Here is a 13,817-nt window from a genome sequence, read left to right as displayed (position 1 = left end):
ATAATTATCAGTATATCCTCCTTCCTTCCTTCCTTCCTTCCCTTCCCATAACTTCCCTCCTTTCTTTTTTCCTTTTCCTCCTTCCTCTCTCTCTCCCTCCCTCCCTGCCTTCTCTCTCTCTTTCTTTTTACTATTGTCAAGACAGAATTGTGGCACCACATTCCTCCCCTCCCCTCCCCTCCCCTCCCCTCCCCTCCCCTCCCCTCCCCTCCCCTCCCCTCCCCTCCCCTCCCCTCCCCTCCCCTCCCCCTCCCCTCCCCTCCCCTCCCCTCCCCTCCCCTCCCTTCCCCTCCCCCTTGTGAGAAGGCCTCCACTCCTACTTTGAAAGGCTGCACTTAACTTCTCAGCCTCCAAACGGGGATGAAATTGGAACAATTCAAAGTTCATGGAAGCCTATTGACAGCTCCTTTAAGAGCTTGTGAGAGGAGTTATTACTGCAGTGTAAGGAATTGGGAGTATTTCAAGATTCAAAAAGGCACAGTGATTGCAATTAGGAGCAGTTTTAAAAGCCAGTCTTTTAATTTAATTCCCCTCTGTTAAAAAATGGGATATAGTTGACTTCCCTATAACTCTTGTTTTGTGCTCCAGGCATAGTTTAATACAGGGAATTGTAGGTTTGACCTCTTTCAAAGTTTCTTCCCTAACTCTGAGCAGTTGGATCTCCTCCAATTCTGTGATTTACTGATTTTATTTATATATCACCTTGTTCTAAAGATAAATTAGGCAGCTTCCGAACTCAGGTGCTGTTCTTTCTTTTAAAAAAACATCAAGTGACAGCGACTTGCTTCTCCTCAATGTGACTGGCAGCTGTCCAGCTCTCAGTTAACGTCATCTTCAAACAAGGCCCTGTAAGCCCACCTTTTCTTTTTCTTTTTTTTAGCCCACCTTTTCTTGGTCACAGAGAGGCCCAGTGGCCAGAGCTGGAGCTCGCAGGTGGTTTTCCACCCAATGGGTCTTTGGGGGCAGCAGAGCAGAGGTGCGCTTCTGAGGGTGGGCACTGCCCACGCCGGGCCCGAACACGCCAGGTAAAATGGACTGCACTTTGGACCATTGTATTAACTATTCTGCCACCCATCGGCTGTCCTCAGAGGGGGCCAGCCTTGGTAGCGAGGTCCTCTGGAACTAGAAGACCTTCAGCAGGCCCCTTGTGCCCTGAGCTCCCTGTCACCTCCACAGCAGCTGGGACTTCCAGAAGCAGCTGGGAACCTCGCCCTGGGAGGTTCCACACCTCAGGGCATTACAGTCTGAGCATATGAGGGGGCGGCTGAGCCAACATTAGCACAACTTTATATGGTCACAGAAAGGGCTTAATTTCCTCTTTGTGAAAATGCCATTTCCTACTGCGCTGTTTAAACTAGACTGGAATTCCCCCTTTCCTCCTACTCTTTTGTTTTTTCAAGACAGGACAGGGAAGGAGCACACAAGGAAGGTGTAGCTGGGGCAGGGGCAGCCTTGCCCTATGAAGGAAGCCGAGTACACTTGGGGGGTAGTGCACCGGGCATAGGGGTGAGACAGTGGCTGCCATTACAGTTCTTCCTCATTGGCATCTGAAGTTATAGACTGAATGTGACTTACTCTGCGAAGCCCAGGAGCCAGAAGAGATTAAGAGAGGGTTAGAATAAATGTATCTGTATATTTCATAATCCAAGATACAAGAACGTTCCACGGTGCTAGCACATCCCACCATGCCAACATGCTCTCCCTGCCGAGAGGGCCGTTGAAGATTGCGAACCAAAGCCTTCTTGAATTTTGGGCCTCTCTGAGGCGGGGGTTTCTCAGTGCACCATTAGTCTATTCTGCACTTGCAGGTGATTACTTTGTGCTGGCACTGTGCTGAGAACTTTATAGCTATCATCTCATTTCATTCTCTTTCTGAGTGGAGTAGAATCAGTCCCACTGTATGGATGAGAAAGTTAAGGGCCAGAGAGATTAAGGGCTCGATTCAGGTTTTATAATCTGGTAAATGAGTAAGCTAACAATTGAACCCAGGACTATTCCGTTCCAGGGTTTGCATTTTTACTCATTGGTACACTGGTTACTTCTCTGGCCAACTCCTACTTTTTCTTTATGACAACTTTGAGAGCTTTTCCCCCAAGCAAACGACAGGGTTGCTGTGTGTGTTAGCGCTTTGTGTCTGCTTCTTTTTGACATTCTGGGTTGAGCTTCCCCCAAAAGATTCTAATTCTATTCATCTTGCCTTTCTTTTCCCTTCTTACCACACTCTTAGGCCTAGCTACAGTCTCTAGCCTGTAGTGGGTTCTTAACTCATTCATTTAACGTCAAACAAATGTGATACAAACAAATGTGATGCTGTTGCAAGAAAGGCACCGGGCAGTCTTTGAGCTCAGTCACTGTGCTGAGAAAGTTCCCCTGGCAGCGGGCTCCTCACCCGTCCATTGTGGGGGCCCCTGCTGCCAGTCTTACCCGAGTATCTACTCCTGTGACTCGACAGCTATGGACCAACCACTGCGTGGCACGTGTCCCAGGGACAGTGCAGCAGGAGGAGAGTCATTTTAGGGATGACTGTCTGGGTAGAGTGTGGTCTCTCAGAGGGCAATGCTTCTGGCCAGACCTGGTCGGACTGCTTGAGGGAGGAGGCTGCCCTGGAGGTCACCTCTTGACCTGCTTGGACTCCGTTCTGTACCCTGTGCAGTCCTGGAATAAACTCGGGCATAATTTTCAGGGGTCTTTCTCCCCGCAGCTGCCTCTCCCACCGCAGACACACCCGCTGTCTTTGTCACACACCTGTCAGCCCTTCATGGTCACAGGAAGTCTTCCACGCTCAGAAGAGGCTCTCCTGACTGCGCCACCTTTCCCTTGTGCAACCAGAATGGGCCCTCCTGTCTCCCTGGGCTTAGCAACGTTCCGGTTCTTCCCACATTCCTCTAGGGACACTTCTCATTGAGGCACTTTCTTTTTTCCTCACTTTAAACACAAAAGAAATGTTCTACCTGACCTTTTAGGCAGGACACTTGCGTGTCATATCCAAAATGACTTTACTAGGCTATGATGGGGTGAAACTGAACAACCTCTGAAAGAAAGGGTTTTCCTAGGCTCTTTCAGGTTTTTATTTATTTATTTATTTATATAGAATTTTTAACAGTAGAATGCATTTTATTTTTAAAATCTATAAACTAGTTAGTGGACAATATTATAATAATCTGGAATACTGAATTTCAAAGTTTAACAGCAAAAGTGTGCCTCACAGATTCACTCTTATAGAATGACAGGAAATACGTACAACTTAGACTGCACATTCGGATAAATGCCCCCTTTCCCTTCACAATAAAAGCCCTAAAAAGTGCAGTATGCAAGTCGTGGCTGTGAAGGCACTGCATGGCTCTGCGTCCTGCGGCTGATGGCCTGTTTAGTAGCAAGAGTAATGAGAATATCCTACACTTAATTTAATGGAGCATAAGGAACTTTCTGAGGAAGGACCTAGCTCTTCTTAAAGAAAAAGAACTTTTCAGCCCATTTAGTTAATGAATTCCATTCCAGGATGGCTTTTTAAAAGCTTATCTGGAAAAGCTATCTAGAATGTGCCTACTACAAATACGTCTGCTCTTATTCTGCATCAGTGTCTGCGGGTAGGGAGAAGAGTACCAGGTGTGAGAAATATACGGGTCTCCAAAGTAGTAACTTACCTGTTTTGCTAAAGCTAAATACACCTCCCCCAATCTACTATTTTATGTAAATGCTGCCAACAGATGACCTATGTAAACAATTTTAAATTAAGTTTACAATATTTTTATAAGTCTAATGAACAGATTGAAGTCATTATATTCTCCTATTCTCAAGCTCAGGGAGTTGGTATCTGCTCTGGACATGTTGAATTCACTGGGGAATAATGATGTATGATTCAGGGAGTGTTCTGATGTCCTCAACTGTTATAAAAACAAAAACCATAACCAGGAGACTTTGTAAATGGTTAGCCACAGTTGTTATTATCTTAGAAACCAAAGTGAATGCAATCAAACATTACAAGAACTGTGGTAATAGCCCCAGGAGGCTTGAAGACGGCCTGAAAAATCAGATCCTCAAGTTCTTGGTCCACATAGTGGACTTCAGATCCCTTCTTTAAAGATATACCAAAAAATAATGGAAATTCACCCCTAAATTAAACCAAACTATATGTTATTACAGGAAGAAATATTTTATGAAGTGCATTTTGTTTTTTTGAAGGCCAGTAAGTTAGTGGTTCAAAGATTATTGTCCAGGAGGCTAGGAAACCCTTATAACCTGGTCTAATGATTCATATTTCTTTACAAGTGCTTTAATTACCTATAGAAGAGAAGAAAATAATATATATGGTTTATCAGGTTAGTTTCAGAACCGATGAAATAATGCAGAGAAAACATTATTTAAAAATGGTTGTATTCCACAATTTACTTGAATACTGGCTTTCTTATAAACTTTTTACAGGACTTGTTTTAAAACACATTCTTCACATAGTGTCTGTGATGTGACTTATGGAAGAGTTCTGTGTGTTTTTATAGCTTAACTTGTACTACAGGGATGGCAGAGGGTCACGGGCAGTCCACGTGGGACTCAAACACAACATTCAGGGAGTTTCTGACGTGGGCCATCCCTTTGATGCTGAAGGTACTGCATTTGCAGAAAGATGTGACTGCAGGTTTGGATGACTGCTCTCTGCATCTTCCAATATTTTCTATGTTCTCTTCCTAATTAATGTGGAATCTTGTGACTCTGGGATTAGATGCCAAAATGTTTCTTTGAAGCTTAGAACAGTCTGGTTTTACTTGTGATTTCCCATTAGTTCTGTCTCAGTATATTCATTATTTACCTAATAGCCAACTCTAATAAATTCTTGATCTCAGTAGGTGCATGTGATTAGCACAATGGTTACATCTACTGCATCATCTGTGACTGGAATGAGTCTTGGATTAGGGTCATCAGCCTGAAATACTAAACTGTGCCTTCCTGCAGGCACAGAGCCCACTAAATGAGTCTAAAACAATCGTATTCTTCACATTCTGCAGAGCCCGCATAGGTAATTTTTCATTCCCAGTCTTTAGACAGGTCCTCAATGCACTCAAAGTTGACCTCGACCGGAAAGGGTTGTAGAAAGAAGGGTTATAAAGCACCATCACACTGTTCACCAGAACCTTTGCCATATTGTGAAAAAACCACAAACAGCGGGAATGGGGGCTTGTTGCAGCACAATAAAGCCCGGCACAAGGTTGCTGGGGAGAGTGCAGACCTTGCCCAGGTGCAGGCTTGTGGTTTTGTAGGGGTCCTATGCTCCTTTAAAAAGTCGTTACTGCTCCGAGACAGCCAGGGGCAGGAACTGAGGGTGGGGACTTTGCAGGGCTGACAAAATGGAAGTGTCCTGCTCCTATCTGTAGGTGGCTCCTAAATCACAGGCTCCTTGGAAATTCCACCGTCAGCTCATTTAGAATGCACGTTAAGTACAATTCTTTGACCAAGTTCCTGGTTCTGTGCACGTCTGATCTATTTTGAGAGGAGTCTTTAACAGTCCTCCTGTTTTTCAATATTCTTGCTCTTTTCTTTCCCCTTCCTGGTCCAGAGAGCAGGTAAGAGGTGGAGAATAGAAGCAGGTGGCCATTTTAGACAGCGTGTCGACTCCTTCAGTCAAGGTCACCCAGAGGAAAGGAACATTTTTTCTCAAAGGAATATTTTCTCTTTAAAAGCATGTGTCTGTGCAGTGCTGGAGGAGGGAAGGGGCGACTGGTGAGAAAAGGGGCTCCAAGGGTAGAGTCTGGGTGTGCCTGAATCTCTCTTCATTATGTCAGGAGAGGCCTCCTCCATCTCCACCACATCAGCCTCACATTGCAGCTCCTTCCTCCAAATGACAGTGATAACAGCAGTAATATAGACAAAAACAGGAACGACAACGATCGCCATGAAGACTTGTCACTTACTCTGTGCCAGGCACTGTTCTATGAGCTTCGGTTATTTCAGTTTGTGCAGTTCTCCATAAGGTAGGTATCCTCAATATATCTGTATTATGAAGGAGGAAACTGAGGCAGAGGCACTAAGGGCCCAGAACCACATGGTTGGTAATTAGAACTGGGACGCAGGACAGGCTCCCGAGTCCGAGCTGCTCCCCACACGGCTCTCCTGCCACCCCGAGCTCCGGCGATAGCTCTGCGTCTGCCCGTGAATGAAACCTGCCGCTCTGGTTCGCTCTCTGTCTACTTTCTGTCGGCTGCCTGGGAATGGGGCCCAACTTGGGCTGGGTGATGATTTGGGTCTTCTTGCAGTTACTGGTGAAGGTGGGTCAAAGCTCAATAATTTAGGCTGATTGGGAGGGGGACTATTTAGAAACAGATAATAGCCACACAACAGTGACCCAAGATGGCCCACCTCATTGGCTTCTGGCATGTACTGTGCTCCACAATCCCTACCAAGGGTGCCGCCAAATGCTGTGTGTCGCAGTATACTAAATACCTCAGGGTCTGTTCATTTGACTGTTTCCCCTGGGGTTTTGTGTGCACACATGTGTGTGTAGGTTGTGATGTGGGGGAGAAAAAGTGAAAAAGAAAATCTCTGTTTTTGGCTATCACTACCTAGATGGATCCTAATTTTACCATTATTGAAGGTGGCTTTGACTTCTGGCCTTGAATGCTGCTTAAATTTCATTCCTGTTTTCCTCCCACTCTATCCCACAGCAGGGGAAGCTATGCGTATCTCTCTCTGACCCCAAATTAATGCCACAAGCTTCTCCTGAATAAATGCCAAAGGCTCCCCCAGGGGCAAGGACAGTGTGGGGTGCAGGGGCAAGAGGCCAGAGCGTGGAGGTCTGACCGCCCAGCTGCTGAGACTAGTGCCAGGTCCTGGGAATCACACAGGGAGTGCGGGACTGGGTGGACAGACAGGCAGACAGGTAAGGTGGGTAGTACCCAACTCTGCATTTTGCCTCTAACAAGGTGCGTGTGTTTGTGTGTGTCTACAAAAGCTGGAAGATTCTCACTGACATGTTGCTGGGGGTAGTTATGCATGTACATGCAAGATGAAGATGTATGAAATACTGTTACACCAATAGTTTTACATGACCATGTTCCACCTGCTCTCTAGACTGAAAGTCCCCCCAAGGATATCAATTGTACTTTATTTGTGTAGGTACAAAGTAAGAAATCCACAAAATAACTGATTTCTTCTGAAAGTGCACTTGCTTTTTAAATTGAACTTTTTTAGTAAACATGCAAAAATAAATCTCCTTTATAAGGCATACAGCTTGCGTATAAATATGCCACAGAAATGTTTTGAAGACAACCTAAGTTTATCTCAGTAAATTAGTCCTTCTCCCTATGGCCCATCCCCCCAAATCTCTAAATCACTGAAGGACTGCTTAGTCATTTCTTCACACAGAACAGCAGAAGTGAACTTTATCAAAATGAGTCAAATGTTCTTACAACCAGAATCTTTTACCTTCTGTTTATACTCTCACGTAAAAGCTAGTAAGTGGGTGGACTTGGTCAATGAGCAGACCTGGGACTCAACCTTTGGGGCAGGATCCCCAATATCTTTACTTTTCCACTTCCTGTAATCAGGGGAACTGGCCTTACTTTTATCTAAGAGCATTTTACTTACATGGGTAGCATATGGTTAGACATGTGTACAGAAACCTAAATCCCTGTGCTTGCCTCAGCAAGTGCTTGTGGCCTCTTGTGCATCTCTCTCTCGTGTGGGAACATCAGCTGTGCTTTAAGGACGCGGGGAGCTCAGGTTTGCAATTAATGCAACAAAGGCACTCAAGTCAGCACATCCCTGGTTATCACGCTTTTAAAGTTTCTTTACTTCATTTACAATTACAGTCTTTGCCAACACAAATGAGGCTTCTTTCCCACCTGGAATTTATTGTAACTACCTATTTAGGTGGCCAGGACCCAGCTCTCCTTTGATATTATAATGTGTGAACTGGACTGATTTCTAAGAATAGCAAAGGGGACACCTCATCTGTTTTCCCTTAGCAGGAGGACAGGCTCATGACCTTACAGTAGCCCCAGGTCAATGTCAGGGAGCACTCCTCTTGTTCAGTTCACCTGAAGGCACTGCCCAGACCTAGGGGAGCCAGTACAGGAGAATTCCTCCTGAAACACGGGTAACCCCTCCATCTGAATGCTTTTAACAGACTCTCCTCAAAGACTGCTCCAAATTCAGTCTTGGCCTAACAACAGTTCCCAGGGGACATCTGTAGTATTGTGCTAAGAGCAGTAATGGAAGCATTAGGAAAAGCAATCCTGGTCGTAAGTCATAGAAGCCGTCATGACTATGGCTAGGCAGAGCTGGTTGGGTATTTCCATTTTGGAGTTTAGAAAATAAAGCAGTTTTTTAAAAAATCTCACCTGGTTAGGCAGAGAGAGGATTCAACCAGGGAGGCTGGGTTCCCCCAACCTATGCTTTTGTACTTTCTGTGATGAGAAGACCTGGCACGGAGACTGGCTTAATAAACACGTTAACCGAAGAGGCTTGGGCAAGTCACTTTGTACCTGTCAGATTCCATGGCCTCACGTGGGTTCCATCTCTACCTGTCCATGGGGATTTGTTCAATCATTCACACAGCTATTTACTGGGTGGTGAACTTGATGAAACACTTGCTTCCCCACTGAATGCTTTTACAAATTAGCGTGTTTTAAATGCTTTGTTTATCAAGAATGCAATGCAAAGGTCCCACTTAAGTTCTGGGCACCCCTTCCGCATAAAACTCTGGAGCCAGGAAAGAATCTTGAATCCAGAGGAGATCTGAGCCAGTCTGGTTATTAGAAATGAGTGAGGACCTCGAGGTCAAGTTTTGCTTTTGGCAAGATCATGACCAATGGAATAATGTAATTTTATTGTTGGAAGAAAATTCTAAGAAGGTTCATTGACTCTAACCTCTTTGTTTTACAGATGTTAAGATGGAAGTCTATAGAAATTAAGAGATTCAGTTGAGAGCAGACTCCATTCATAACAGAGTTGGGACTAGAACTCAGACTTTTTGATACCTGCTTTGTGTCTTTGTAAATTCTCTACCCCTTGTCTCATCCCAAGCAAAAGCTGTAAAGCACTGGTGGCGGAGGCAGTAACTAAGGACAAGATGCCAGCCTCAACTTCAGGGCAGTGTTCCTAAACTTCAAACATGTCCGTAACACTCTCACGTTTTTGCCATGTCCACACCACCTATTCTATTATTTTTTAAATGCCTGTCTTTAAATCAAGTCATTGTTGTTCTTTGGATACTCACTATCTATAGCTTCACCCTAAGCAGTAATAGCTGTGAAATCATAAATTCAACCTGTTGTTTTATTCTTGTCTAATATTCACATTAAAAAAACCTAGTTTTTATTAGAATAAACAAAGTTCATCATTTTGCATACTACTTATGTAGGGACTTATAGTTCTGAGCATACTGTTTCCAGGAAAACCAGATTGGCAGGGGCTGGGAAGTCAGGAGAAGCTGGGCTGGAGGTAAGTCGGCTGCCCCCAGCGCCCCGCGCAGAGGCCAGGAAGAACGGAGGGAAGGAGCTGGGCTGGCAGTGCAGTGTCACCACCTGCCACTGGTCCAGGAAATGTGGCAGCTTCACAAATATTGCTTCACTGGAGAAAATGTAGCACAGGAGGGACAACTGTCCTGACTCAGCCTCTCCCAGGTGTAGCAGTGCAGACAGACACGAACAGAGACTTCGCTTCTAGGTCTGTGATGTTACGAGTCCGTCCCTTAACATGCTCTGTGTCACTTTCCGCCCTTTTCATACCTCTCCTGAGGGCCAGATTCTCAGTGCCTGGCTTCATAAGCCTATCGTAACTATTTTAAAATTACTTTCTAGAAGGAATATCAGCCTGTGCTAAACTGTAGCTTCTATTGGGCCAGGAGAAACACAACTTCACATGGGTAGGGAATCTCAACTCTGTGCCAGCCCCATTCCAGATCTCCTCAGGATGGCGAGAAGGGCAGGGTTGCAGAGATTTCTGGAGCATAATTGGAAAAAAAAGAATAGAGAACCCCCTCTATTGTTTGTCCTGGATGAGGAGAACTTTCCTGTTCTTCTGGAAATTCATATGTACAGCACGAGTGGGTTGGCTGTGTCAAGTGAGATCATCTAAACTCCTTGGCTGGAAAACAGATATTTCTGTCCACGAGTAAGGTCAGAAAGAGGGAAAAAGGTCCCGGCATCTCTCTGCTATCTGAGTGTCCTTAAAGCAATTCATATTGCAGCTATAAATAAAAATGTCCTGGGGTATTTTCAGGTCGGAACAACCAGCTGGGTGGCAGTGGGCACAGGAGGTGCGTGTAGGCAGAGAGGCCAGCCTTTTGTAGCCTCTGGCTTTCAGCGTTCAGGACCAGACTGGGGATCTCAACCCTCAAGTCATCTCTTCGGGACTGACACGTTGAGGCAAATAACGTATTGCAGAAAGCATGTCACTGTCTTGCCTAAGAGCTGCCACTCATCTTCATGAAGGTTGAAATAGGTTTTGGTTTCTGTTGTTACCTTCTCCTCTAGCTCTTTAGTATTGCAATGATGAACATGCGGCATGACTGTGGGTCAAACAATGCTGCAGGGAAAAGCTGGCAAGTGCTCTTTGTGAGACTCGCCCAGCCTGCAGGTGAAGGCTCAGATTTCTCTGGGGTTCACCCGTCCCCGGGAAGTAAGACCTCCCACACTGGTATTTCCTTGGTTCAGAGGACCTCAGTGAGAAGGAGGGGAGGTAATTCTCAGAGCCTTAATGCTGTTTGCTAAGCGGTGTGCAGATTTATGATTTTAATTACGGGACGTGTGTGGAGCAGAGTCACAGTTTCACATCCCTGTCCTGACACTCTGACCAAGGGCAGGGACATCAATATAATCACTGCCACCCAAGGAATTAGGGAGCTTCGCAGAACCATTAATTCATTTAGCTTTGCCTCCATGTACTTAATCACCAAGGCCAGGCAGGAATCTGCTTTTGCATACTGTATTTTAGCAAGTTTTAATTTTTCTAAGACTGAGGCTCCCATGGTTTTATAGTAAAAAAAAAAAAACTGTAGAGAAAATAATTTCTGAACTTTGATGCCAGTTAAGGGAATAGGGCAACCTCAAGTTCTACCCGGCATTCTCAGGGGCAAGTGGGTCCCAGGCCAAGGCCTGGAGCTCAGCCTTGGATGCTGCTCCCGCCCTCGCCCAAGATTTCTCTTCTCCCCTCTGGAAACCTCTGGTTGTTTGCACTCTTTACCCCTTCGCTTTGGATTTCCCAAGAGTTGTGAAAGCCTTACTATTTCAAATGTGAACCTGGTTATTTTCCTCTTTCATACTTTTTGGATTATCCTTTTCTGTATTGTGTTCGTGGCAGGCGCTTAAATGGATCTTTATTACCTAATACTTATTGTAATAACCCTTTGGGAGTTTTAACATGGTTTACAACCATTAAATATATTTTTTAAGTTAAGAAAATCAAAGTCTAGAAATGCCAACTGTTGTTGATATTCACACTGAGAATTAAAGACCCAACCGTAATAATAATAACGGCTAACATTTTTTAGTACTAACTACGAGAGGCACATTATATACTTGTCTCATTTAATCCTAGTAAGAGTCTTACAAGGCAAGCACAGTACTATTATTATCCTCATTTTAAAGAGGAGAAAAATGTGGCACCCAGTGATGAATAAAATGGCCCAAGTCTCTCATCTAGCAAATGGCATGAGTGTGATCTGAACCAGGCAGTCCAAGGCCTGAGTTTGTACCGTCAGTAACATTCTTGTTTTCCTGGAGCCTGGCTTTGGAATGACCCCACAATTTCTCCAAACAGAAATATGGCAAATTGTTTTTGATGGCCCGTGTCCATGGACTTACTAAGATCTATAATTTTAACCTAAATTCACCTTCATTTTTGAGCCTGTGGTCCACCCCTGAAGGCGAGTCTAATGATAAAAGCAAGGTACTATTAAATAGCATTTTGTATCTCATCGGCCAGTATTTTTCTTTGCTGGGACCTGAGAAACAAGGCATGCTGAGGAAACTGTCAGTGTCGCACCCATTATGTGCGCTCCAAATACAGGGCCCCCGACTGGGTCGGGATTTTTTAGATCCTTTTCTGATAAAGATGATGGGTTGGTACTGGTCCCTTCTCACTTTTCTCCTGGTATTATTTTGTAACTAAACAGACATGCTCTTGAGTCAGAAGGTTACAGTAAAGATTTAGTCTGGATATGGAATCAGACCTAGTGCCATTGGTTTTCTCAGTGAGCCAGGCCATAGAGTCATTAACGATGTCAGCTGTGCTTATGTGCGCTTGCTTTCTCTGCAAAGCACTTGCAAAATCATTTCAGTCATATATAACTGATGAAAGTGTTTGAAGCAGCAACAAGAAATTGTTCTGCAGAGACAGAAACTCGGCGAACGTAATGGAAGGGGACACTGAAATAAGTACACTATGTTGTATTCACGTTGTAAATATGTTGTAGGGAGTTATAATCCAGTAGACAACACAAACGGTAACTAGCTGACTTTATTACTTTGACATATGTTTTTGAAAGGTTGTTTTTGTAACTATTTCAGAACCAGATTAAGATTTAAGTAGTGAAAGTAAATCAAAGGAGAAATACACATAGTAGAGAAAAGAATTCAGAGTAATTTTGATCTAAAATATAATCTGACAGCTGGAGCTTCTTGTGCGAGCTGGCATTAGCAAGCTTTGAGGTTCAGTCTAGGTTTAAAGAATTGAGTACAAAAGAAAAAATATCTGAGAGTTTATAACAATTTATAACTCCTCAGCCCTTAAATCCATGGAGTCCAAAGCTGGAGCCATCAGGGTGGGAAAGGAGAGGTGTGGTGGGGGTCAGGGTGCGGGGGGCCAGAGGAGGCAGGGACGGCAGGCGGGAGCTCCACCCTGGAGGACGGGGATTTAATTCTGAAAGCAGCAGCGTGCCCAGAGGGCCTGGGATGCTGGTGGTAGTGAGATTATGCGTGAGCCAACCAGATTTGTCTTTAGTTGTCATTCTAGTGAGGAAATGAAGGAGCCGGTTAGGAAGCTTTCCTGGTGGGATTATGGGATCTTTGACATCAGGGTGAAAGTAACAATAAGTAAATGAATTGAGAGCTATTAAGAATTCAAAATCGATAGTAGTCAGTGAGGGTGAGGTCACAGGGAGAGGACAGCGGACTAAAAGGATAGTGGTACTGTTTACTACAAGAGGCCAGGTCTGGGCATGTACAATGATAACACATTTGTAAAACTGAGCCTAACTTAGATATAATACTTTAAAGGGGTATTGCTTTTTGATATATTCTGGATATTCCAAAAAAAATCTAATCAGTACATGTTTATTAACATTCTTTTACATGGTCTTCTCACCTATGATTTTTAAAAAATTAAATACTCATTTTCACCTTTAACATATTTTAGTGTCATCTAAATATGATGGTCATTAACTTATTATAATAGACTTTTTTTAGATGCATTACATGTTTTGGAAAAACTAAAATTTTTCTACGCCAACTTTGAAAGTTATTTTTACCATTTCTAGGAGTTGATTCTTTTTCTAAATATATATTCATTTTAAGAGTTATTCTGGAAGAAGGAGATGCCATGTGGAGCTAAGCATCCCTTGCAGGTACGGCTGCAGAGATATTTAAATGTCAGTGCCTGCTTCATGCCCCTTATTTAAGGATATTTATTAGAACAGTTCATGCCGAATAAATACTGGGGTTCAGATTAGCAATTTCAAGTTTAAAGGCCTTTCCCAATTTTCATAATTATGTGCCTTTTTGTAATGGAAAGTATAGGAGAGCATTAAGACCAGTGGACACTTGGATTTTACAGACAAAAGAGAATACCATTTTGCAACAAGTGGAATGACTATAATTTTAGTTTGC

The 13,817-nt window shown here is 43.9% G+C and overlaps 1 protein-coding gene and 1 pseudogene across 1 annotated transcript in view; both read right to left on the bottom strand.

Moving 5' to 3' along the window:
• PARM1 (prostate androgen-regulated mucin-like protein 1) overlaps window positions 1–13,817 on the bottom strand; it is a 96,611-nt gene that overhangs the window by 16,885 nt on the left and 65,909 nt on the right. The window lies entirely within an intron of this gene.
• On the bottom strand, window positions 4,527–5,135 carry LOC119052804 (histone chaperone ASF1-like; annotated as a pseudogene).

The sequence above is a fragment of the Artibeus jamaicensis genome, unplaced genomic scaffold (assembly GCF_021234435.1).
Source record: "Artibeus jamaicensis isolate MK-2021 breed Jamaican fruit bat unplaced genomic scaffold, CSHL_Jam_final scaffold_1031, whole genome shotgun sequence".
In the NCBI taxonomy this organism is placed as follows: domain Eukaryota; kingdom Metazoa; phylum Chordata; class Mammalia; order Chiroptera; family Phyllostomidae; genus Artibeus; species Artibeus jamaicensis.
This window is presented reverse-complemented; position numbering and strand designations above follow the sequence as displayed.